Genomic DNA, 22,725 nt, shown 5'->3' on the forward strand with positions numbered 1-22,725 from the left:
AGACTTACTGTACGGCTATATGGTTGAGAAAGTCAGAGCCAGCGTCAGCATCGGCGTCAGTGCTGTGTAGCATCAGTGTGTCAGGGGCAGCGGGGGCCGTGGCACCCATGCAGGTTTCCCATCAGCTCAGGGATGCAGCTGAGTTAGCCAGACAGCACCGCAGCACACTCCGAACTTACTTAGTGTAATTAAAGTTGAGAAAGGTTAAACTTTGATGCTGAGATGAGGCGAAGGGTTCTTTCTCTGAGGCAAGAGACAACACTGTGTACCTCGTCAAAGCGGCTAACTGGTGAAGCCTCTGAATCTCCTGGAAAGCAAGGGAGACACGGTGAAAATGCAGACGCACAGTGCGTACTATGATTAGGGCGCGAGGCGCTGAAAGGAGGGGACAATAGGGTGTCCATGTAATTAAACTGACCAACCTTTTGTGGCACTCGTCCTGTTCCGAAAGATGCATGAACATCCATCCGGAAGAAGGAGCGTGTAATAGTCTGTGAGCCACGTCTGGAAGCAGCGTGCGGATACAGCGAGGGTGTAATCCTCAGAACAAACGCAACAAGATGGAACGTCAACTCGGGAGATACTGGGAATTTAACGATTTGAGAACACTGTAGATTAGCCTGTCAGCAATTTTCAAGAATGTATATTTGAATCTGGAGAGGAGGTTGCGTAAGCTTGCCCTTTATTTTAGGTTATAGTCATTTGAGGTGGCCTTTATTTGATGAACAACCTGCTCAAGGGAAATAATTTGCCTTAATGTGGAAGTCAGCTTCATCAGGCATTCACATCAAACCTTAGACGGCTCTCTCTGTAGATGGTTCACCAACTATGACAAAGAGACAAGGAAATCAACCATAAAATATAAATTCTTACAAATTGAATGTATTCCTTTGCTCCATGTTCCATACGTGCACACTGGGATGAGATACCTATCTCAGTCTTACAATATAATACAATATACCGTCTGCACATACAGCACCTCCCCTCATGCAGACGTGGCAGGAAACAATGTCCACTCTCCAGCTTGAAGAGATGGCACACATGTCACAGGCGTTGTGGATGTCAGGGTTCTCCGCAGAAAGCCCACCACGTTTTGTTGACATGTCACTTGCACCCTCTCCTCTCTTGGTGTGGCGATACCCTCTTTCTGGAAATGATGGAGCCTTTTGTCTGCCATCAAAGGGACTCCTTTACTTTTTGTTACTCCTGAATGGGTCTGAGCAGCTGTCATGCAAAACCAGTGAATGCCATTAGGAAATTAATTCACCCCATCTATAAGTAATTGTATTTTTTTTCTTAAATTCCCTCTCTGCTGACCTCTTCTGCCCCCCTCCCCCATCATAATTATCGCTCCTAGCAACAATCTGCACCCCCCTGAAATACAAATAAACAGCCAACATGTCAAATCATTTGTAAAGTGAGCCGGATGCTTAATAGAAACTTCATTAAAATCATACATTTATTATGCAGATGCTGATGGAGTTACGTCTGTCCAAATGTCTGCATAACAAATGCCGCACTTGATTACCTGTCAAATTTGATTACAGATGGATTATATATTTAAAAGCTGTAGGTAGACCACGTCTCAGTACTTTTCTTTGATTCTTCCCACCAGTGGCAAATATACAATTTCCACATGCATGGATAGTGCGTAGAAAAATGTTCTTAAAATGTTTCAAACTCACACAATATGCAAAAATAAAAAGATAATTTTCTGGTTGCAGTTTTGAAGTTGAAGCCCAGTCTTGCTATTAGGCGATATTAATATGTGAGGTGGTAACTAAAATGAAGAGGTAATGGGCATTTCTTTTTGATGTTTTGTCCTTTAAGGTTTGAGCCTGGCATTTTTAATCCAGTGCAGATTAAAACACTCCCCTGTTCCGATGCTCCATCTCTTGCAATATAAAGCCCCTAATCTCTGGTTCCCAACCTCAGAAAATCCTATTAAGATCACCTTCAGTTTAACATGCACATTGTTACGAAATGCAAAATATGCAGCTTCACCGGTGCACTTTTAATTGAGGGTAAGGTGCCCCCAGTAGTAGGATACTGCACTGTTGGCATAAAACATTTGAGTAATTTTAAGAATATCTGTCAAGGACAACCTCCAAACCACAGATTCCCTCTTGGGGGCTCCCTCAGGTCTGAGCCGCGGGTGGGGGGCACAAGGGTTCCAGGGGGGTTTCATGGAACGTCTCGCAAGAAGTGTCAGCTTGGGAGGATTTGACTGATTAGGTAATATTCACCCGTGTTCTCGTGTAAGCAACATTATGAGAACTCATTTCCAGGCGCCGATCCTCCTGTAATTCTCGTCCTCGCCGTCACTCTTTCAGGGCAACATTCATCCCTTAACATGGCGACTCCACTTAATGAGCTGCCTGCGACAACAACCTTGATGGCAGCGGCAGGCGTCAGCTTTCTGTTGCAAAGCCACTTACCCGAGAGGGCAGCCCCCCTGGTAGATACGGTGATGCCTAAATTGCAACTTCCCCCCACGTCTGCCACAGCTACGGCACATTGACATGGGAAAGAGCATCTCTTTCGAGGTCTGCCACCATTCATCATCCTGACCTCCTGTCCCACGGACATGACCTCATAAATGCAACCAATTCATCGACCACTGGGGGCTTTGTTATCTGTCAATTGCTGGTTACTAAAACTGGCACAAGTAACCAAAATAGTACAAATCCTCCCAAAATGCACTGAAACTCTTATCAGGAAGAGATCCCAGCTGCAAAGAATTATTGATAGCTTGGAAAGATTATAGCTGGCCAACTTTTTAAAGTTTTTCCTTTGAATTTTGCTTTGCTGTGTTATTAAAACTTCGATGATATCTCATATTTCTCATAACGTTGCCTTACTTCTACCCTAGTGGTAATACCACGGGTAGCCTCTGCTAATTCGCCCTTTACACAACAGCAATTGATCTCCAAGTGTATATTATCTTTTTATGAGAATGAAAATTGTCTTTCATTTTCTGAGTAAAGCACTTGACAGTAGACATGGATATCATGGGGGATGGAAGGCAGTTAAGCTTTCTTTTAAAGTGCTGGAAAGAATAGGAGAGCTCTTTTTTTCAAGATTTGTGATTCAAGATACGCTAAACCCAATCTCCGGACCCCTTTTTACCAGAAAATAAGCATGCATTGATATAGACAGGACAGTGGACAGCCATCTGTTTTATAGATAAACGTGTGATCAAAGGGCATAACAAAATGTGTAAGGGCCCTGTTTCCCCTTCTCCTCCTCCTCCTTACCTTTTTTCCCCTTGAAGGGGAGTTTAAAGAATGTGGAGCGGTTTCCAGGGGATACAAATGGAAAGCCTTTGGAAATGTGGGGAAGAATTGAGTTGAAGGGGCAGCTTCTAAGAGAAATTCCCCAGTAGCTTTTGGAGCCATGTGAGGGATCCCCAGGGTTCTTCTTATCACACAAAGGAAGAGAGAGGTGTGGTAATATTCAGTTATGGTACCCCCAGTCTGCTTTTTAATGAATGTTGTTTATTAATAAAGAAGTCAGCTACACAAAGGCTCCATGATACAACCTTTAACCTTTAACATGTCTTCTAAAATAGCTCTTACTTCTGTAGCTTTCAATTTAACTCTCTTTGGGCTTTGAACAGGCCACATACAGGGGACACAGCTCATTTATTCATCTGAAGTACTTAAAATCCATTTATTTTATACTTAATGTTTATTTAATACACTTTAAAAAAAAAAAAATCATACCTCTGTTTGTTACTCACAAATGTCTAGTGTCAAGACATTCAGAAAATCCCCAGAATGTTGGCAGCATTAAAGAGCTATGTGGAGCGCTGCCGTGTCAACTTTCCTGTCACGTACACGTGCACAGGTACTCCAACATCAGTGTGTCAGTCAGTGATCACTGGGAAGTGAACTGTAATGACCCTGCGCAGGTCTGTGGTCTGAGCCACACAGCTTACATTTCTCCTGTACATTGCTGCGCAAATTGCATGTTTGTTTCATGTCTTTCCTCACGTAGTTCATTTTTTTTAATGTTCGTCTTTAGAGTGGTTTTCACTTTATGGACTTTGAGTTATTTCACCTGAAGGTTTGAAAATGACAGTTTTGATCCTCTTTTTGTCCTCTCGGTGCTGCAGATTTGAAAATTTAAATTAGGTTTAAATTCAAACTTTTGTTGCTATGCATGATTTAATAGTTGACTAAAATATATATCAAACTCAACCTGGTATTTCTTTCAAAAGTACCAAATGCTTAAAATATTTCACAGGTATCCATATCACTCGGTCATTAAATTCTGTGTTTGTTTTGATTTGCACATGTGAAATTCACAAGAACCTTCCTTTATGCAACAACTCCTCCCTAAAAACACTCCTAAATTTAGTCCCCATTTAGCTTGAAGCATTTGTTGCCTTTGAATTATCGTGACCTGCGCGACCGATAAGTAGCACAGACTTGTTGTTTCAGAAACATGGAACTTCCTGGAACTTCACTGGAAATCCAGTGAGAGGCTCTTCAAGAGAGGCACGCGACTAAAAGTGGAGAGCCTTCTGTCATCGATGTTTCAGTCAGCCACTACAGTAAGACTCTTCCTCTTGACCCTTGTGCGTACAAAGGATTAAAGAGTAGGGGGGGTGAGGGGGCACCTTACAAACCACACGCCAGTTGTGCTTATCCTTGGCTTAAACGTCTTTTCCGATACCCATCCTGTGTACACACAGGGATGCAGTGAATTATTTTTGAGTTGGAAAAAAAACCCAGACTAAGTCAAACATGCATTCATTAACTCACTTGACAAATCAGTGCTAGTGATTTAGCATTTTTCTTGCTTTTTATACCACATCTGGGTGATTTAGAAAAGGTGAGCACAGGTCTGAGCAGTTGACGTTATGAGCTGTGATTACATAAGATGGTCAGAGTACGGGTCACCTTAGCAACCAATCAGTCTGAAGGAAGTGTGTGGCACAGGGCTCTGAAGCAGAAAAATGCTTCCTGCATGTATTAGGGCATAAAAAAAAACATTTAAAACAGGATGCCATCCTCAGAATATGATGTTCTCTTTTTTGGTAGGTTGATCATTCTTACACGACTGCCCTCATTAGGTCTGACAGGTCACGCAGTGATTAAAAATTGGAATGCTGAAACAACAGTGTAAGCATTAGGATCATTGACTGCCTTAAGTCCCAGTGACAAGGAAAGCCTGGCCAATGACTCCTCTCCAGTCAGTGGGAAATCTTCAGCTTGGCTGCCTTCTGCCGATTCAAAGCGACAGCTCCTGAAAGTGTAAGCGAGACTGTAGGTCTAGCTAGTGTTCCTGAAGGGGGTGGGGTCCTTCCTCTTCATGCCTGTGTTATCATCCGGGCTTAATCAGCTGCAATACAATACCAAAAAAGAAACTTATGTTGCCACAAAGCGAACAGGCCGTGGATGGAAATACAGTATGTTTTCCTCCACCATATGTTGTTTTTTCTTTTGGTGCCACAACAAATATTCCGATCGACAGTTGCAAAGACACCGAGCCAGCTTTGGTGTATCGTTACTTCCTCGCTGCAAGGGCGAGTGAGAAAACATGCCACCGAGAGGCTGAAAACGTCTGTTTGCCCGATTACCCGTCCAAGTTCGAGGACTCTAATTAATCATGTTTTCAAACAGAGTTCACAAGTCAGACAATACGAGAAATTCTAGGACTTCAACAGAAGTCAGACAAGTCAATAAATCAGACAGAAGTACTCTATAAAACCAGTCAGCGCATATCCCTGCATCAGTATGTCGCTCGAATTAAACACTATCCTATTAGCTTCCGCTCGGTTTGTGGGCAAAGGTGATAGGACGCTGGTGAGACGCCAGCATCTCCGCCCATATGCTCACTGTGGCAGGACTGGGCGAAGGCACAACACGTACCAGCCAAGCGTTGGCCTGACATCCGACCCTGTCACCGCCCTCGCCCGCTGGGAGAAGGAGGCTGTGCAATATGTAGGAGCAAACGACACAATTGCTCCCATTTTGTCCGATATAGGAAAAATAAGAAACGAGGAAAACAAACTGTAACAGTGTGACCCATGTGAGGAAACACAGGTGCATTAAAAAAAAACAACACTCTGATTATGGGTTCATGATTATTCACAAGGCAGCAGTGAATCATCAGTAGCCTCGCATTGCTCTTTAAAGCATAGTATGCTCAGGATGGATGGAATTTCGCTGCGAAGGCCTCGCAGACATTTTTGCATTCTTATTTCTCTGTGTCAACGTTTTTAATTATATGTTGGCAGGGCTTAAGATCTCATTAAATTTGAGGGTATCATTTGGACGCTTGAAAGACAGCTTAGTGTCAGTCAGTGCCGTGGTGATGGATATAATAAATCCTACGCCTTCTAATCCAGTGATGTTAAATTCATTTTCCAAAACCTGCAAATAAATCGGCGACGACAACCCCCTGAAATGTGTAATAGCGGATGTCACGGCGTTCACAGACAAGTCGGAATACCCTTATTTCACACATGTCAGATAAAGATGGAGAGAAGTCAAGAATGAATGTTAGCAGCACTCCGATGTAAGACGACGCTCCCACTTGCATGTCAGTGCCATTGGAATGTCATGTCTTGAACATTCCACCAGTTTTTTTTCCCTTCTTCCTTTCTTTTGTACCACTTCTGTGCATTTATGTAGCTACTCTTCATGTGATCGGCTTATTGTTCCACCCAAATACTACCACTGGCTCAACTCCATGCCTGTCCAAGAAAAATCAGCCTGTTGGGATGATCATGCTTTTAGCTGGGCTCAGGTGAGGTTTTTGTTGGGCAAAGTAAGTTGGGAAATGTGGTAGCTGGGGGTGAAGTAGGTCTGATTAGATCTCACTTGCATTAGACTTCATGGTAATAGCGAAGTTGAGCTGCAGGTCATCAGTTGTTTGGGGCTAAAGACTGCGTGTTTGAAAATGAAGAGAAGGTCTGGGTGTGTGAAGTCAGGACCTTTCCAGTCTGCTTCCCATCCCCGCTGCTGCTACATTAACCACCAGTTGTCTCTTCTCCAAGATATTTAAAGTAACTGTCGGTTACTAATTGTAGCTGGCAACTTTGGAGTGGTTTGGGGATTTAAAAAACAACGACTCTGGATAAATCTAAATGTTTCATTCTATTTCATTGTTTGAAAATGTCCACATACATTTTCATAACACCCCCAAAAATAAAGTATTGAGGCTTTGTTTGTCTCATTGGGTTTTTAGCAAAAAAAACTTCTTTGTTGTAAAAGGCAAAAATACTTCAAGCAAATAAATGTTGTTTCTCTTTCTTTCCAAACTGGGATCACATAATGGAGAGAAAAGCGTGTCTGAAGTGCACCGAGCAATTAAAAAAATCAACCCTGATTTCCAACATCTGTCCAGTCGCATTTGACCATTTCCGGGTTTCCTAATCAGTGAACAGAATAAGATTAAGGGATTGTACTCACTGAGCCAAGCTCAGCATTCACTTTGAAATGAATGAAGACTCAACAGGTAATTACTCCATCCAGAATTGACACCGGACATTAATTTTTGTCTGCTCTTTCTCTCTGAAAAAGACATGTTTCTATAATTCATAGGAGCTTTTATGTTTAACAAGTCATCTAGAGTTTATAACCTGGTCTTCAAAACCTGGTCTTTTTTTGTTAGTATAATCTATAGCACACTTTGAAAACAGTGTCAATTGGACAGCAATTTTCTATAAATAAGAGGGAAATTCTTGCAAAAAATTACATTTATTAAAACTAGAAAAAGGAACTCAAATAAAAATGTTGCACCAACCACGTTTCCTCACATATTGTGACTTACACTCATAATTTTGTATCAAGGGTTTAAGGTCCTTCAGGAACCCACAATATCACCATTGAATCATATGTTTTGTGGCCCGTGATCAATATCGCCTGAAAATTTCACAGGAATGTGTTTACAACTGAGTTTTTGTACTCAGAGACACAGCAACTACCACATCACCTCCTCGGTGGAGCAAATGACCTCACTGAATCGTCTGAAGACTCGTTGCTTTGATGTTTTTGGTTTTTCTGTCATCTAACGCAGCCAGAGTAGCATTTTCTAAATATCCAATTTAGGCCACGTGACACTATAATACTCTCATTATAATATATAATAATGAAGTACAGCAGCAATCATAAACAACATTATTCCTCTTCTCATAGAGACTTTCTGTGGCATCTATTTCAAAACCTATAATGACCCCCTGCTGGTTGTTTGTGTTTTCCAGCAGTCCCCATATACCTAAGAGTGTTTTCTTCCAGACCCCAAAATTAGATCACAACAGAATAAAACACACAATCCCAGAACCAACAGACCAAAAAACACAATAACATGGTTATTTTTTCTCTCCTTCTTTTCATTCCGGCATTAATGAAGTTCATTTGTAACAGTTAAGTCTAATTCTCACAAAATTGAAAGATGGGCTCTGCATTAGCAGCAGTGAACAACTGCGATGACAACTTCATTAGCATAAGTAGAACTGTGCATCATAAAAGCCATATTAAAAATTGCTCCCCAAATTGCCATATTAGTTTCTTTATGGGGTAATTTCTACACTACACGCAGTAATAGAATATTTTCTTTACCCTCCAGTGCATATTAAACTCACTTATCTTCTCCCTTTAAACTCGTTAGAAATTAATGGTGAAATAGGGAAAGTTGCCTCTGTTGTTCCTAAGCATATTTATTTACAAGATGAAACAGGAGAGGAATTTGTTAAACTGATTGAGTTTTATTTCCCCCTAAAATCAGTAAGTTTTAACAGGGGATTGACTTATTATGGGCAAAAGGTGACATGGGGTAAGGAGGGGTCACTTAAAAGGCAGCTAAGGTTTGAATGAATGAGGCAGGGAGTCAAAGGATGCCAATACTTGAGTGATAAATGATTCAACACTGTTTAGAAATATTGCTACTTTTCAGGCTTGTCAGTGAAATTAAAGCGTCAGCACAATGGACTAGTTACTGCCTTTTTCATAATTGAGACGAGACCTTCTAGCTGTGCCCCACAGCTTATCATTAATCAAGCTGAATGAAGCGGAGGCATGCGTGACAGCTCTCGGATGGGGAAGGGGCTTTTTCAGGTACAGCAAGGCCAACCTGAGAGTCATTTATCCACCGCTGAAGCGCGCAGCCGTTTCCTGCCAGCATTTTAACTTTGCTCCCTTTAGAACGTTAATTGATTGGTTAGTTCAGTCGAAATTGCATCTAATTTGGAACAAATGTATTGACTCCTTTATGTAATTTGTTGCCAGATATTGTGAACTCGCTGTTTGATCTTGGCTGTGTAATAATAGAGGCTCGTAAATATAAATGCTTGGCATGACAAGCAGGCGTCCCTAACTAATCAATAGGAGTTGAGACTATTACTGGTGAGGATAATATTCATTAATTATGCCACTGAAATGGATTGAAGCAGGTGTGGGATGAGGATCTCAGCCAGGGTGGTCAATGGTGTGAAAGACCTGAGCGTCAGCGTTCTCTTGTTCTATTAGGGACCAGCGTGTCTTCGGTCCGCTGGCATCGTCGTGCTCTTTATTGATTAATGACTCCAATTCATTACAGGGAAGAAGGCTACAAGTTGTGCTAAATGTGCTATTAATCAACGTTCAGCGTCAGGTTATGAGGATCTGCGTCGCAAATGCCACCAGGAAGGCGGGAGACCAAGTGGCTTTTCCCTCGGCTCCACCAGCAGGAAGGTGGCGATTTTAACGGGAGTTAAGAGTCTTTCATTGCTTTAATACCTCACGTCACCCCAATGATGAATGTCTTTGTGAGAAACTGAACATAATTCCTTTTGATGGAGTGGCCGCCATGTTCTTGCCACAATTTCGAGTCGAGCCAATGAGAATAATGAAACACCCGTCTGTTCCCTTAAAGACGCACTATTCATTCCTGAATAAGAGCGGAGAAACTCCCGCGGCTCCAAATGCATCACAGATAAATCAACAATATTATATTAAGCTCAAAACATGTGAGAGGTTAAAAGACTGGAGGCAAGGCTACAATGAATTTCAACCCTCACCGGCCTGTAAAAGGCTATCATTTCCCATTGAATGGAGACATTTATGACACTTTAAATCCAGCTTTGCAAAAACTACAATTAATCATATTTTCTGAAGCATTGCTAGAACACATACAGTCAGTAGTTAGTTCAAATGCTTTTTAGAAGTGTGGGGCCGTTATTTCGGGTGACATATTGAAATTCTATGAGAGATACTTCACAATAAACCCCTTAAGCAGGCCGAGACCGTCAGGCGGTACTTAAACTAGCAGTTTTAAGCGTGGAGATTAGAACATTGCCACGGTCCTCCGGGGTCATTTGGGTTTCGCGCTGTATTACCAGCACGTTAGGTTAAAAGTTGTAATATAAGCTGTCAAAGTATGAAAGAACAAGTGCGGGACTTCTGACTATTCAGCGGTGCCCCCCATCCCCGAAAAAAATCCATTTTGACAACAGCAAAGGCGCGGAGCGTGAAATCTGGCGTCTGTTACAGATTTTTACATCTGCAGAGGCTTTCTGAGAATCGCTGATTTGTGTAAATATTCATTGGATGGTTGCCGCTGAAGAATGACTCGGCAGATTTAGTTTGAAGTGATCATACTTTACGTAGGGGATTATGTTGTGGTTTCTGTGCTGTGTAGGTATTTTGATCTGTGAAACACCATTTGTATGGATTCAAAAGTGACACGAGAAATGGACAGTTGCCAATGCAGGACATGGTAGGTTACACTGCTGGTTATTGATCACAGACAGTTAGTTGATTATAAATTTATAGATCTTTAAGCTGTCAATTTTGTTTGTGAATTGATCAGATGTCAGTATTTGGCTATGCTGGCAGTGATTTAATTACATGAATTAATTGATTTATCGATTAAATGAGTCACTTAATTGAGTCTTTGTTGCAGCTCCTTTGGAAAATCTTACCATTCAAATGCTGCTCTGCTGTCAATTAGGCCTCCAGAGGCAAAAGCTAGAGGTTAAAGGTATCTGTAAACATGGTTCTATCTAGCGAGGGTCGGGACGTAAATTCCCCAAGGGTGAGCCCCCGTGTCAAAGACGGAATCAAGGTCGGGGAGGCCTGGTAGTGGCTGGAAATCACATGGGAAATGTAAAATGAGTCCCCCCAAAATGGCTCTATGGCAGGACATGACAGGAAACAAGCTGACCTCTGGTGATGTAACCATCCATTGATGTGGAATTATTAGATTTATTTAAGAGACAGTAACCTTCAAGCCCCCCCTTCTCCTCATTTCCAGAATCTGAGGCAGCCAAGCATGGCTGAGTCGTGAAAAAGAAATGTCCTATAATAGGGGATGGGGGGAGCGGGGCATCTGCCGGTTTGTCAAAACGTGGCAATAGCACCTTGTTAGATTGAGGTGCTCAATCAGGGGAGTGCTGGAGTGCCCAGCCAGGTTGAGTGTGGTGATTACCGGGGGCACGGCTGTCCAAAGCCGCTGAAATGCTCCACCTCACCGCAGGAGGCCCTCTGACATTCAAGCCTGCATTTTGTGAATCAGTCTTGAGTGATTAGGGCAGCGACAAGCAAAAGGACAGATCAAACAATTATTCCTCCTCACCCTCCTCTCTACCCTTTTGACATGTGGCAGAGGAGGAAGAGCGCGCCTCAGAATCCTTTTTAATCCGTAATAAAGGAAAGGGAACAGCAAGGGAGTATTTCCTCGTTTTTAAGACGTGTAAGTAAATATTTCTGATTCTGAGGTATTTTTTTATTTCCCACCCACATGAAATGTCAGCTGGAAAAATAATCAAGGTGCAACATGCTTCCAGAAGCGATATATATTGCTAATCCATTTGTGTGAGGGCTTTGTAAGGTCGTTCCAAGGCCGAGTGTCACTAACGTAATTGTGGATATGCTTTAGCACCTGAATTTAGGAAAGTGTTGCGAGACAACAGCAACCACAAAAAACAGCACTCAGCATTTACATACAACTGTCTGGCCTTGTCGGCTGTCTGTGCCACCTGGGTTGCAAACACAGGCAGCGGTAAAAATGAGTCAGCGCGAGCGGGGAGGGAGGAAGTGCCGTGTGTGTCAAAGCACAAGAGGGCAGTGTGAAATCCCTGCACTGCTCGTTCGTCCGACTAACTCGCCTCCCACCTGAAACAACAGCCATAAAACCTGTTGTGGGCTGCCAATCTCCACTGGTTGTTTTCTTCCCCGAGATCTGATTACAGAGGGAGAACTGAACCACAGTGCGCTTACGAGGGATTGGGGGGGGGGGGGACGCTCTTTGTAGGGCCGTTCAGCAGGGACTCCTCTTTGATCTGGGAGGAGAGCGCTTTTCATCTGCAAGAAATGTGTTTTCAGACACACGAACATCACAAAAGCTATTGGCAAATTAATACAGAAAAAAAACTAAAATATTTTTTTTTTAAAAATGGCATATCCTTGTCTTGCCTCTGATGCTGTTATTCCTGCTTTGAGGAGGTGGGTAAGGAAAGGATTATGAGTAATGAGTAGGAAAATAGAAATCAGGATGTTCAGAGGCATTCGGCTTCCCTCCATCAACACGTCGCACCTTGATACTGCTGACCTGAGATCTGTATTATCTTTATTCATAGCTTGGAAATGTTGCACTTTGCTAATTCTAAATGAGCAACAGCAGAGCATTTGGGCGAGCTAATCCCTGTCTTAAATGATCTGCTGCTGTTTTAATTACATAGATAAAGAAACTATGATTCAGAGGATTTTCTATTAAAAGAGGTTCAGGCGCGGTGGGAACATTCAGTCACCATATGCTCTTTCATACAGTGAAGCATACATTGGGACCTGTGTGTGGGTAATGTAGCTGTAAAGTAAGTGGTCTGCTGCTTCAAAGGCAGGGGGGGATTAGTGTATTTCTATCCCTTAATTATTACAGCCAAGAAGCGAGCGACAGCACCTGAAAACTGGACAGAGCTCCCGGCATCCTGCTGCGGCCGGAGAGCACCCCGCTACCCACAATGCACCACATCTCGACTCCATCAAAGACACAATACCATGTTAACACCCGGTTCTTTGATGAATAGGCTTAACTTTCCTTTTTCCTCCCTCTGTTTTTGTGTGTGTGTGCATGTGTGTGTGTACAGTGAATTCAGATGTCTCGCTCGAAGACTGAAATAAGAAATGCTTCACACATGTTTCACCCAGAGTAACAATAAAACAGACTTGTTTGTTCTCAACATGTTTTCTCGCCTTTTAACCTTCGGAGACGTCTTGATTTTCAACTGACCTGAAACTTAATCAGCCAGGGTTTTTTTTGCGTTTTCTGGACAATTCCAGTTCGTAAACGAGACTGTATATTCTTAATTTGGCATTTTCTCTAGGAATGCAGGTGAAAGGTTACATTGCTTTCAGAGGGAATGCTGATTCAAAATTGCCAGCAGTTGCTTTGGAGAAATCCCTGCTTTCTTTGAAGTCCGCACCCCACTGAGTGTCCTAACTTTGACACAGTGAAGAGAACCATGGCTGCAGCTATTTATACATCTTGTGGGAGAAAAGGTTTCCCCCATGCACAGACCCCCCCACCCCCCCACCCCATCACCACTCCTTATTCCTTCTCTGAGGCGACCCCTTCCCTTTCCACAGAATTAGGAGAAAGTTATCACATTATCAAAGGACGTCCGACTCCATCGTGTCTTAGCGTGTGTTTCATGTTGTTGTTTTCGCCGTTATGCCACATCCAAGCTGTCTTTCGATACAACAGGGTCACCGTCAGAGGGGCCAAGCCAATGCATCTCTTACAATTCTCACACTCTATTGATTCACCCGCTAAAATTTATGTCTTTTCAGCGAGACCCCCTGCAGCGGCCCTCGCTGCCTCTCTCACAGGAGGGTCATGGTGACACCAGAGTGCCAGGGACAGATGCCCAATGATTCCCTCCGATGCATCTCTACTTGCAAAAGCCATATCCATCCGGACATCATGGATATAAACAGGAATCACCAGCTATCACTCGTTCTTTCTCTCTCTCTCTTTCTCTCTCTCTCCCCCACACCCCTGCCCCCCTTTTTTCTATCAACAACAGCTATTGTAAATCTCTGGAGCGATTTCAGGGAGAAATAAAAATTGAAAGAACAACTGGGGATAAGAGGAAAAAAACAGAAAAATGAACACAAGTGGGGGTTGGGGGGGAAACCCAGCTGGTCCACCTTTGCCACTGGAAGCCAGTGAAGTCACCCTGTGTTTTTGTGAGGGTGCGTGTGAACAAAATGCTCTTTGAAGTCGGGCCCCAGCACTGTACTGAGGAATCACTACGGCCACTACTAAGCCCATGCAAAAATGTGTCCCGGCTGATTATAGAAAATGCTATAGAATCCACTCATAAATCAACTAAATTTTCATGCAAATGGCCTCCTCGGTGGGGTGTTTATGTACTGTGTGTACAGCAGTATCAATAGCACATAAAAGGCACGTTTTTGGCACTTAGGACAGAAATCATTGAGAATCACAACCCAGAAAGCACATGAACCTTCAAGGTCAAACACTGCGGAAAAAGAAGAAAAATAAAACACGCACACAAACACACAATCGGGAGGTGCAACAAGACGGGAGAGTCGTTAAGGCTTTTATCTCCTGGCTGAAGGAGAAAGATCCACCCGACATCCCAGAGGGTACTGATCAATCACAGCCTGACTGGTTCAAACTGTTTGTGCTGGGTTCCACATCTATCACCATCCGATGGAGCTCTGTGTCCGACTACAGCACGGGAAGAAAGGGAGCACTTTCAATTAGGGCATGGCGAAATAGAGTCACACCACTTGATTTATAGTGCAAGACTAATTACAAAAGCCCCCCCCCCCCCTGCATAATGCAGCCGGAGCTGAGACTAAGTCTCGTACTTAAGGAGGTTATTGTCTTACTGTTAAATGGCAGCCAGTGAAAGAGACAAGGGCGTCCTTCTGAAAAAGCTCCCGGTAGTGACATAAAGGATAACAACAGCCTGAGCTGCTCTGATGTTTGGAGGAAAGCAAAAAGTGCACGTTGTAAGTTTGCACTAATTATTAAGAAGAGGATCAGAGTCTGAGACTGCACAATTTGGAGATTTAATTTTCCAGCCTTTTTGTTTTTGAGGAGACGCTTTTGGACACCATGCGATGCCAGACTACTGTTTAGATGACAGCTTTTAGGTGTAGATTATGTCATTTCCCTTAAATGTTGCCACTGGCCTGCACCTCTGGGGGAAGACGGAGGCTTAACACCATGTTCAAGCTCCTGGCAGAGGGCTGGGGCACACTGCACCTCATGAATATCATTAGCATGTGAGCTGAATTTGTATTACTTTGGGATTACATCTAACCCCGTAACGCAACCTGATTGTGATTGCACGCTGAAAATGTGTAATAACATAATCATATGTAAAGCAAATGTAAAAATAGAAATCATATTGTGGCATTAAAGCATCCTGGTTGGTTTAATCTTATGAGGGCAGGAAGTATATGTCGTATAGGCAGCGTAATTCAATGCCGCTTGGAACGGAAACAGAAAATGAAACCAGTGAGAGCTGAGCACATGTGTGAGATGTCTTTATTGCCTTAATACAAACAACAGGAAGACATTTTACTCCTCTTCAGGTAAACAGCAGACAAAGAAATCTCTGAGCTCCTTAGTTTAACAATTAATTGTGCCAGATGGCTTTTACTGCTTAATTGATCCACTAAGCACACAATTATCCACATACACTTCCACTCTTGTACTTAACACTGTGTAATCAATGCCATTAGGAAACAGTTGATCGTTTATTTTAGTCAGCGCACATACCTTAAAAGGAGGGATCTACTGATGAAGGCGTTCTGGTGTTTGTGTTTGAAGAGACGTGAGGAAATCTTGCGACATCTGGTTGAGCCAAAGATACGAGATCCCACAATAGCAGGAGGTGGCGGAAGATGGGTGTCAGGGTGGAAATCCAGACACATTTTCCATCAGTGAGCCTCATGGGATGTCGCAGTCTCACTTAAGGCGGCCCGCACCTCCCAATAGGTGCTAGAACTCAGATGAAGAGATGGAATTTGATGGTTTTCAAAGGTTCCTTCGAGATGACAAGGAGTCAGGACTCCGAGAAGTCAGGAGAATGAGACTCGTGCACCCAGCATCTTGGGAAAATGGCTTATAAAGATATCAGATTGGAGTTCTTTAATTACCATTGGCTGTGATTCAGTCACATTTTCTGACTGACTGGTGTGAAATGCACTCTTTTTGTTACAGAAAAATACAATTATTATTTCAAAAATACTAACAGTTTAGAGAAATGACTACCATATTTAAAACAAAAACAGATTCAGCTTCATGAAACAGCTTTAAGTGTTTCCAAACAGCAGCAATTGATGGATAAATAACTAAGAAGTGCATCATCAGTCTTTAATTTGTGTTGAGGCACAATTCTGTGGTTTACCATTTATAAGAGAACCTTAAGGAGTGAAAATAGGTGAATTATTAAATGAAAAAGTCTTTTAAACCTAAATAAAATGCATTTGTGCATCGTAATTTATCATAAGTTTGCCTTTCAACAGCCCTTTACACAAGACAACGCAGTCTAAAGTGCAATTAATGTAAATGATGGAAATCCGATAGAGGCCAGTCTTGATTGCATGGTATGTCATTAAGAGTCCTCTTTTTTTTTTTTTTTACTAATAAACAAGAGGAATTGTGCATCAAGCATATCATTAAGGAGCAATTATTGAATCATCATATAAGCATAATCAGGGAGATGTAATAGATTCATAAAATTAAAATTACTGGCTTGAAATGTTATTATTTTTTTTATTATTACTGACTTTGAAGCTTGAGGTTAGAAAATAATATCAGTTCGTTCTGAGAGGAGATCACAGATGTTTTCCTGACGGGAGGTTCCACTCTGATTGAAAGTGAGAGCTGCTGATCAAGCCCCAGTTAAGGCCAAACCTTCAGGACTGAGGTGTCACTTCAGAGCTTAGCTGAAGGTGTAAACTCCACGTTCCTCCTCGAGCGAGATGAAAGAATGTTCCGCTTGATGCAAACCCTCCTAAACTCTCTGACGGATGCGATCGACCCCTCCCCCCAGTCCCCCGACAGACGTTAATGACAACAGACGATCTGCTCAGGTAAAGCACCATCTTACCTCTCAAAGTGCTTTACTTTGCAACTCATCACGCCAGGTTGATTTCAAAGTCGGCGCTAGTCTGCATCCCGACAGATTCCCTGCCCACATGCACGCGCGGCGACGTCACGGATGTCTCGGAGGCACGGGTGATAATGGGGCCTTAATCGCGCCAACTGGTTCTGCTTGTCCCTCTCAATGTCACATATCCGGATAAGTGCGGCAAACATCAGCCCGTGGATGCAGCGATGCCACCTTATCTGCTTTTGTCAGACCAAGGTCTTGGTCAAATGAAGTGGGTGAAAGATGAAAGGTGTATATAACATTTTTAAAGCCAGTGTGATGCCTAATCACCAGGTTAATGCTATTTGGATGGTGCAAGTTAGGAACTCCTGGATTAAAAATAAAGCTGAAGGAAAGCTGGAATGCATATTTTTGCATGCACGACGCAAAAGGCAGCTGCTATGGGGCTGGTTAGCATTTTTATGAGAGGCAGGTGATCGGAGCAGACAAGTAGCAGAGTGTCTGTCGGTCACTGAGTACTCACTGGTGAGGCGATGTCATTGCAATGCATTTAAAATTGTTTCATTCTGCCTCAGTTTTAGTGATATCATTAAGGTTCCCCAACGTAGTGGTTTCACAAGGAAGAATACACAAAAACTGACCTCTCGACCGTACCGGCTGTACCTCATTCAGCCGTGCATTAGCAGCATCCCTGCTGTTTAATACAGTCGCATCTCTCATGTATTAAATGCAAATTTCATTGCTCCGCCCTCACATATGCTATGAAAGATGGAGTCTGCTGCGATGATGCTCAGGCTGCTGTCCAATGCTCAGCTGAGTAAACGCGGGGGCCATTTGCAGGTTGGGAGACACAGAGATGTTTGTCTTTCAAGACAGTCCACCTCCCTCCCTTTTCTCCAGTTGACCTCGCCCCTCTTCGCCACCGCTACGATACGCCACCATCTCCCTGAGCCGCGGCGCCTGTCTCAGGGCCAGCAGCGTTTAGTCAAATTCGTGAAGTTTAACATTGTCAGTGGTGAAAAGATGTAAAGTGCTCATGGAGCAGAATGAAAGCAGAGCAAAGAGATGGTTCTTGATGGAGGAATGTAACAAATCCAGTCAGCAAACTGAGACAGATTAAAGTAAAAAGTAAACATTGGTACTCAGGATAATTATCGAATTACACACAATGAATCTTGATATTTGAGTTAAGGCATGTTCTCAAATGCTATAGAAGCTACAGTTGAATTTATATTACTGTTAATCAGGTTTATCATATTAATTAGGTTGAAGTTTTTTCCAATGCAAATGTTTATTGGCGGCGGCTTGCAAAGAAGACCCCCTTTCAAAAGCGGGCTTAAAATATCGACAAAGGGCCCTACAGAAGAAAAGAAATTGCCAACTGCTAATTAGCTTAGCTCGAGACACTGTTCATTCAGAAGATCAAAAACAAGTCCACATATTAAATGTTCTTTAAAACATCAGGGCACAGCAGAAGTGTGGAAATGTTTCCAGCTAGATTGCAAACAAACTGTTTCATACATCATACAAAAGTATGTTTTTGGATCTTTTCAGATGCAGGTGACTCGTGGTGATTTCAGATTTTTATAAAATGTCTTTAATTTTATTAGCTATGGAACCTGTGAGCAGTAGCCGACCATTACAATCTTGACTTAATTTTTTTTCCTAATTGTTTCTTGCAGCCAGTCAGAAATTTAGCCTTGGAATGTCACAAAAGTTGCTGTTGTGGCTGCTAAACAATTCTTATAAGGCTTCAACATTCATTAGCACTATAAAATTTACTTTTATGAAGACAAGGGTTTGTAAGCTAGTGTGTAAACTCAGCTTTGCGATGTATTTCTCTATGAAAACAATACATTTCAAGCTGCTCGAGCAATAAAACGAAGGTAAATGGAACTCATTCCAGCCTCTCAGAAAAGATGGTGAAAAGAAAAGAACATGTCCTGGAACAAATGTTTCTCGAAAGACTCTCTTTCATTGTGTATTCATGACCTGGCTCTTGTTTGGAGATGGTCTTTCACCGTGACAAAGCCACACACAGTCAGGCTGTTTCTGTCACTTTAAACAAATAATAATGCAACAGGAGTGTTTCCAGTCAATGTAAAATGCACAGCTGAATCACCAGTGGGGACACATAATGGATCGCTATGCATCACAACAGCCAGAACGGGCTCAATATTAACATTTCCTTTTGACGTGTGGCTAAAGGTTTTCTTTAACCCGCGGAGGCTTAATGGGAATCAACAGATAATAAGAAATTAAAAAGGTGAAGAGGACACAAGGGGAAAGAGTGAGAGAAAGCCAAATCCCAGCCCCAGGGCTTAATGTTGGAACACAATGGCCGCCAGGGTAGTCAAGGAGTTGACATTTCTTATTCGCCCCCTCCCCTCGCGCCACCTGCATGACAATTAACCTCGCGGCAACCTTGAGGTCTCTGATTAGTGATGGCCTATTGTCTCGACCCCATTACTGCTTGGCCCCCACTCTGCCCTCAGTGCTCCCACATCAACAAATCAAACCCGGTTTCCGGCAGCAGTGAACCGGCCTCAGATGTAGGACGGTCGACGCGTGCGGGGCTGCACCAGGTAGGTGGAGAACTGGGGAACGCTTATCAAATTGTCATGGAAATGGCGACTTTGCCTGACAATTATCCTAACAAATTCAAGTTACAACTGCGATGCGCAAACGGAAGAAAAGACCAGAACATTTCAAGCATCCCTGGAATTAAAAGCGCACCAGATGTTGGGAAACCCTCGAGGAATAAACTGACACATTAAACATAATATCACCTCAAGCGCCGGAGCGCAATCACTAGTTCACTCTGGGGAGCTGTTATATTATGTGTTGCTGCCACAGTTTAAATCTCAAGAATTAGAGGCAAACACAGCACAAGCGTTGTGGGCCCACAGCGCTCAACACAGGGGAGCCGTGTGCACACAGCACAGGCTCTTTCTATATGTGCTTTCAAACATTCTGAGAGAGATGAATGTCAAATCTTTCAGCTCGCAGCCCCCCACGCAGGCATCCAACTGCCTCTGAACTCCAAATCTCAGGTGTAACAAGGCTAAACTTTTAATAACAAACAGAGGTGTATCGTTTACATACGGGGGGAAATGATTCCATTTCTAATCTTTAAAACTCTGCTTGGTTTGGATGCCTGTTAATCACAAGTGGCTTCAAAACAAGATAAATCGCATTATCAAAACAAACGATGGCGGTCTAATCCATATTTATCACGTTAATGAAGAGATCTGCCAAAATCTGCCTCATAGTTTAAGTCGCTGAAAGGATTTTATTGGCGGAACAATTACAATTAAAAATGACACAGTTAGAATCGCTGCTAATTACTGCACTAATTAGTGTAACTAGTAGGTCGGATGATGAACCGTGTCGTGAATGCCTTTACTAATAAACTTAGCGTGTTTAAATGTTTAATAATTGTGATTTTGGTGCAGTTTCTGGGCACACTTACCAAAACAGAAAGAGTGAAGGTGGCACGAGTGGAGGCACGTGGCACGTGTCCTCTGGACATGTCGTCTGACCATCTGCATTAGCGTGACTTTGTGTTTCTCTGCTCTTTACTGTAAAACAATGTAGAATTCATGAGCAGAAACAGTTACACAATCTGTAAAACACAAGGAAAGGAAACTTGGGAAGTGCTCCTGTTGCCAGACAAGTGAAACTGTCGCTACCTGCGTAGCATCGTCCTTCAACATCTGGTGTAAAGATGAATTAGTGATGGCTGAATTTACGGTGGACAGACCACAGCCGCAATTACAGCATGTCAGCTAAATCCGATCCTGATTTATTAAACAATGTAGTTCAGTCTAAGAGCTACAGATTAGTAATCAAACATATGCAGGATGTGACACCAGTGAGGACCTGATGAGAGAAAAGAAGTTCTGAAACTTCTACACGCACAAGAACCCACTTTTTTCGGTCTGTAATTAGTTGTATTCGTAAATTTGCATCGGATTGCGAGGATCTCTCCCTGCATTCACGTGTTTCATGATGGCACTAATGGCCATTTGAGCTCCGCAGCTCGACTCGGGGGCGGAAAAGGGGTCAATTTATTCCAGCTTACGAGGAGATCTTGGCGTCCCTGCGAATTCCGCTCACGTCTGTCATTATTAGCTCGCGTTCCACCGCGGCTCAGTCTACGTGGAGCACCGATGGATAAATAATTCAACGTCGTCTACCTTCAGATGATCGTATATTCTCACGCCAATGAGTGTGATTAGACATCCTCCAGCAGAGTGATGGAAAGAGTGATCAAAACAGAAATTATAATCAGAATAATAAGCCTCAAGTTCAGAAAGGACTGATTGTCATTGAAGTACAACTTGTGGACTCGTGGTAATTTCCTGTTGTCCTGACTGTGGTTGAAAACAAGCAAGTACCCGGGGTTTGTTTTTCTCCTGTCGAATTAGACGGACTCATTAAGAATTGACTCTAGGAGGCCCAGGTGTGTTTCTCTGTCAGAAAAGCAGCACAACAGTTAAACCATTTACCGACTGTCCAGCACACAGGTGGTAGAGGGGCTTCTGGGGCACACCTGCCAGCTGATTCGCACATTAGGCTACGCGGCGTGGCGTCTGCAGCCTCCGTTCCCACAGGACAGCCGTCTCCGTGCAGGTGCAGTGGAACTGTGATGAATCGCTGCAGATTTAACAATGGCTTCCTCTAAAGCTCCAGGAGGAGGCAGCTGGATTCGCAGTTACGCTCGCTAAAGAGGCTTCGACGGTGCCCAGCCATTATTTCAGAATTCTGACTACAAAGCGGTCAAAAAAGAGAGTGGATTTCACTTTCGCTTTTATTTACTTCTTTGGCTTCGCTAAATTAATCAGCGTGAGATACAAACTTGCAGAGTCTCCAGATTGTGGAGAAGTGTGACGAATGATATCATTTTTGGTGGTTAAAAAGTGAATCTTCCGGCAAAGTAACTGCTAATTTATCACAGCAGAAAACAACTGCAGACAAAATTTATACTGTAATAGATTCTATTAATATTCTGGCGGTATCGTCGAGATGATTAATCAATGCTAGGTATTGGTCAGACCCCCCCGGGTTGTGATACTTTATCTGTGCCATCTCACTAAACTGCATCATTAATGTAGTTTTTCTGAGTTTGTACACGCGACATCTTTGCATGCTTTAGTTACAGACGCATCATGATTAAAATGTGGTGTTTAAGGCATTTTTAATTGGGCAGAACTTCATCCAAGAACAATAATTCATAAACCAGATGTTGCTCGAGACTGACGAGAGTCAAACCAGAAGAAGAGAGGAGCTTAAATACCACAAAGAACCATTTACATCAGATTTAGCTCGCATGGAAATGATCATTTTAGCACTTTACACACATTACACGCTGCAGCTTGGCATTTGTTGCTGTTGCAGACTGATTTTTTGCTCATTGTCTCAGAGTGGCACGTAAACAGAGCGATCATTAACCGGCGGTGGGGAGGAAGCGTTCTGTCCTGGTAAAATATGATTCTAGGTGAAGCCGGGTGTCCTGACAGGTCACAATTTTCCAGCCACTAATTTGGTCTCCTCATGGTGACAGTGAGTCCCAGCACAGCGGCGGGACGATTGCATCCAGGTGCAAGGATTTGATTCAACAAATTCTGGGTGGATCT

The 22,725-nt window shown here is 42.9% G+C and overlaps 1 protein-coding gene across 4 annotated transcripts in view; it reads right to left on the bottom strand.

Moving 5' to 3' along the window:
• agtr1b (angiotensin II receptor, type 1b) overlaps positions 1–20,667 on the bottom strand; it is a 71,934-nt gene extending 51,267 nt beyond the window's left edge. For 2 of the 4 annotated variants that reach the window (XM_029842782.1, XM_029842781.1), the window contains exons 1-4: positions 20,559–20,667; positions 423–1,170; positions 270–307; positions 9–174 (exon numbers count right to left, since the gene is read on the bottom strand). The gene's annotated coding sequence lies outside the window, so the exon portion shown is untranslated. Of the gene's footprint in view, positions 1–8; positions 175–269; positions 308–422; positions 1,264–20,558 lie in introns of those variants that run through there. The other 2 variants (XR_003889801.1, XM_003968019.3) reach the window with 2 other exon arrangements.
• Between the last annotated feature and the right edge of the window lie 2,058 nt (positions 20,668–22,725).

The sequence above is a fragment of the Takifugu rubripes genome, chromosome 10 (assembly GCF_901000725.2).
Source record: "Takifugu rubripes chromosome 10, fTakRub1.2, whole genome shotgun sequence".
NCBI lineage: Eukaryota > Metazoa > Chordata > Actinopteri > Tetraodontiformes > Tetraodontidae > Takifugu > Takifugu rubripes.